Source organism: Sinohyriopsis cumingii, chromosome 14 (assembly GCF_028554795.1).
Source record: "Sinohyriopsis cumingii isolate HCF-2022 chromosome 14, ASM2855479v2, whole genome shotgun sequence".
Taxonomy (NCBI): domain Eukaryota; kingdom Metazoa; phylum Mollusca; class Bivalvia; order Unionida; family Unionidae; genus Sinohyriopsis; species Sinohyriopsis cumingii.
Window position 1 is genome coordinate 4,313,847 of NC_142974.1, and position 5,022 is coordinate 4,318,868.

A 5,022-nucleotide genomic window follows, 5' to 3' on the forward strand; every position below is an offset into this window, starting at 1 on the left:
TCTTGTGTTTTATTTTATGAATTTTGTAAGACAGACAACTGACAGATAAAAGTCTTGATATCTTTTCATGAATGTTTAGATAAATATTTTTATGTTACCCGTACCATTTAGAGCACTGTGATGACTCTTTGCATGCTCAAAAAAACACATCCAGATGTGTGGATTTTCTTACGTTTTTGTATTATTTGTAACTTATAATATGTTCATGTATTTCTCCATTAACATTACATTGTCAGAATCATTCAATATTTCTCCATACTGCATGACACGTGTCTAAAAATAGAATAGTGCATTTGGAACTACTTTTGTATGCTATGTTGCAAATAGTGGAGCTTTTGATTTATTAGACTTCTATGTGGATAAACTGAACAAGCTGTTTGGTCTATTTGAAAGTTGATGATGTGTATGACTTGATCAAGTCACAAAAGAAAATTTCAATGCAGCAAAAAACTGAACGTGATAAATGCAGTTTACTCATCAAACTTGAGACATGCAGTATTGAAAGTAACATTCTGAACATTTGAGAACTTACTTAGGAGAAATGTTTATAACTATTCACAAAATGAATGGTTCATGACTATGCACTGTGCTCTCTGGGTCTATGAAAAGGCATTTTAAGACCAAAGACAATTGCCCATCTCCCTCAAAGACATCCCATTTTACAAGTCAGTCCAAGAACTAAACTTGAAGCAAAACAATGCAACTGAAGTAATTGGGAATTTGGCAGAAAAGGAATGACCTCAGCCAATAAGCCAAGATTGTAAAGAAGCCTTATTTCCATTAGCAAAATGAGATGGTAAAGAAGCCTTATTTCCACTAGAAAAATGAGCTTGTAAAGAAGCCTTATTTCCACTAGCAAAATGAACTTACAAAGAAGCCTTATTTCCACTAGCAAAATGAGCTTGTAAAGAAGCCTTATTTCCACTAGAAAAATGAGCTTGTAAAGAAGCCTTATTTCCACTAGCAAAATGAGCTTATAAAGAAGCCTTATTTCCACTAGCAAAATGAGCTTGTAAAGAAGCCTTATTTCCACTAGCAAAATGAGCTTGTAAAGAAGCCTTATTTCCACTAGCAAAATGAGATTATAAAGAAGCCTTATTTCCACTAGAAAAATGAGATTGTAAAGAAGCCTTATTTCCACTAGCAAAATGAGCTTGTAAAGAAGCCTTATTTCCACTAGCAAAATTAGCTTGTAAAGAAGCCTTATTTCCACTAGCAAAATGAGATTGTAAAGAAGTCTTATTGCCACTAGCAAAATGAGCTTGTAAAGAAGCCTTATTTCCACTAGCAAAATGAGATGGTAAAGAAGCCTTATTTCCACTAGAAAAATGAGCTTGTAAAGAAGCCTTATTTGCACTAGCAAAATGAGCTGGTAAAGAAGCCTTATTTCCACTAGAAAAATGAGATTGTAAAGAAGCCTTATTTCCACTAGCAAAATGAGATGGTAAAGAAGCCTTATTTCCACTTGCAAAATGAGCTTGTAAAGAAGCCTTATTTCCACTAACAAAATGAGATTGTAAAAGAAACCTTATTTCCACTAGCAAAATGAGCTTGTAAAGAAGCCTTATTTCCACTAGAAAAATGAGATGGTAAAGAAGCCTTATTTCCACTAGAAAAATGAGATGGTAAAGAAGCCTTATTGGCAATAGCAAAATGAGATGTAAAGAAGCCTTATTTCCACTAGCAAAATGCGATTGTAAAGAAGCCTTATTTTCACTAGCAAAATGAGCTGTCACAGACCAGCTGCTTTTGCAATCCCCCCCCCCCATTTTACGTTTCTGAGAAAATATTTAGATTTATTATAGAAGTCATACATGTCACATAAATAGCTTGGTTTCCCTCCAACAAAGAGCATGCAAGTGACATGGCATAAAAATATGTGATGTATACATCTTAATAAGAATGGCAATTAATATACTTTCCTTAAATTTCATCAAAATGTAATTTCTTAGTTGTTGGTAAAGAAGCCTTATTTCCACTAGCAAAATGAGCTTGTAAAGAAGCCTTATTTCCACTAGCAAAATGAGATTGTAAAGAAGTCTTATTGCCACTAGCAAAATGAGATGGTAAAGAAGCCTTATGTCCACTAGAAAAATGAGCTTGTAAAGAAGCCTTATTTCCACTAGAAAAATGAGCTTGTAAAGAAGCTTGTAAAGAAGCCTTATTTGCACTAGCAAAATGAGCTTGTAAAGAAGCATTATTTCCACTAGCAAAATGAGATTGTAAAGAAGCCTTATTTCCACTAGAAAAATGAGATTGTAAAGAAGCCTTATTTCCACTAGCAAAATGAGATGGTAAAGAAGCCTTATTTCCACTAGCAAAATGAGCTTGTGAAGAAGCCTTATTTCCACTAGCAAAATTAGCTTGTAAAGAAGCCTTATTTCCACTAGCAAAATGAGCTTGTAAAGAAGCCTTATTTCCACTAGAAAAATAAGATGGTAAAGAAACCTTATTTCCACTAGCAAAATGAGCTTGTAAAGAAGTCTTATTTCCACTAGAAAAATAAGATGGTAAAGAAACCTTATTTCCACTAGCAAAATGAGCTTGTAAAGAAGCCTTATTTGCACTAGCAAAATGAGATTGTAAAGAAGCCTAATTTCCACTAGCAAAATGAGCTTGTAAAGAAGCCTTTTTTCCACTGGAAAAATAAGATGGTAAAGAAGCCTTATTTCCACTAGCAAATTGAGATGGTAAAGAAGCCTTATTTCCACTAGCAAAATGAGATGGTAAAGAAGCCTTATTTCCACTAGCAAATTGAGATGGTAAAGAAGCCTTATTTCCACTAGCAAAATGAGATGGTAAAGAAGCCTTTTTTCCACTAGCAAAATGAGATTGTAAAGAAGCCTTATTTCCACTAGCAAAATGAGATTGTAAAGAAGCCTTATTTCCACTAGCAAAATGAGATGGTTAAGAAGCTTTATTTCCACTAGCAAAATGAGATGGTAAAGAAGCCTTATTTCCACTAGCAAAATGAGATTGTAAAGAAGCCTTATATCCACTAGCAAAATGAGATGGTAAAGAAGCCTTATTTCCACTAGCAAAATGAGATGGTAAAGAAGCCTTATTTCCACTAGCAAAATGAGCTTGTAAAGAAGTCTTATTTCCACTAGAAAAATAAGATGGTAAAGAAACCTTATTTCCACTAGCAAAATGAGCTTGTAAAGAAGTCTTATTTCCACTAGCAAAATGAGCTTGTAAAGAAGCCTTATTTCCACTAGCAAAATGAGCTTGTAAAGAAGCCTTTTTTCCACTGGAAAAATAAGATGGTAAAGAAGCCTTATGGCCAATAGCAAATTGAGATGGTAAAGAAGCCTTATTTCCACTAGCAAAATGAGATGGTAAAGAAGCCTTTTTTCCACTAGCAAAATGAGATGGTTAAGAAGCTTTATTTCCACTAGCAAAATGAGATGGTAAAGAAGCCTTATTTCCACTAGCAAAATGAGATTGTAAAGAAGCCTTATTTCCACTAGCAAAATGAGATGGTAAAGAAGCCTTATTTCCACTAGCAAAATGAGATGGTAAAGAAGCCTTATTTCCACTAGCAAAATGAGCTTGTAAAGAAGTCTTATTTCCACTAGAAAAATAAGATGGTAAAGAAACCTTATTTCCACTAGCAAAATGAGCTTGTAAAGAAGTCTTATTTCCACTAGCAAAATGAGCTTGTAAAGAAGCCTTGTTTCCACTAGCAAAATGAGCTTGCAAAGAAGACTTATTTGCACTAGCAAAATGAGATTGTAAAGAAGCCTTATTTCCACTAGCAAAATGAGCTTGTAAAGAAGCCTTTTTTCCACTGGAAAAATAAGATGGTAAAGAAGCCTTATTGCCAATAGCAAATTGAGATGGTAAAGAAGCCTTATTTCCACTAGCAAAATGAGATGGTAAAGAAGCCTTTTTTCCACTAGCGAAATGAAATGGTAAAGAAGCCTTTTTTCCACTAGCAAAATGAGATGGTTAAGAAGCTTTATTTCCACTAGCAAAATGAGATGGTAAAGAAGCCTTATTTCCACTAGCAAAATGAGATTGTAAAGAAGCCTTATTTCCACTAGCAAAATGAGATGGTAAAGAAGCCTTATTTCCACTAGCAAAATGAGCTTGTAAAGAAGCCTTATTTCCACTAGCAAAATGAGACTGTAAAGAAGCCTTATTTCCACTAGCAAAATGAGATGGTAAAGAAGCCTTATTTCCACTAGCAAAATGCGATTGTAAAGAAGCCTTATTTCCACTAGCAAAATGAGATTATAAAGAAGCCTTATTTTCACTAGCAAAATGAGCTGTCACAGACCAGCTGCTTTTGCAATCCCCCCCCCCCCATTTTACGTTTCTGAGAAAATATTTAGATTTATTATAGAAGTCATACATGTCACATAAATAGCTTGGTTTCCCTCCAACAAAGAGCATGCAATTGACATGGCATAAAAATATGTGATGTATACATCTTAATAAGAATGGCAATTAATATACTTTCCTTAAATTTCATCAAAATGTAATTTCTTAGTTGTTTCTGCTAATGGGTTCCAAAACTTGATCCACATCACATAAATGTAATGCAGTTTAGACTAAATTTCCTGCACAAATCACATTCCAAAGGAGAATTTACAGGACTCCAAAGAGAAATGAATTTGATATTCCCTAATAAACAATATTTAATTATGCTTTGTCTCAAGTGTTTCATTTAAAAGAATGTAATATATTTTACACCTTATGATTACAAAATATCAATAACAGAAAAGAAATGCATGTGCTTGCAAACAGGCTAGTCATTCCAGTTGTGTGCATCATATGGAATTGACCCAGCTAATAAATCCAGACCATCACAACTAGAAATGCAGAATTTTGTTGGTTTGACAGAAAACAAAACCCCTCCATTCCACACTAATTGGAAAAGTTTCAAGGCACAGTCATTCACAATATGACTGAATGTCAATTTTAACATGATGAAAATGAGATTTATTTTTTTAATGATATGCTACCAATTTCAAGGGTCACTGGGCAGTGCTATTTGCACATGATTACTGGTTCTGT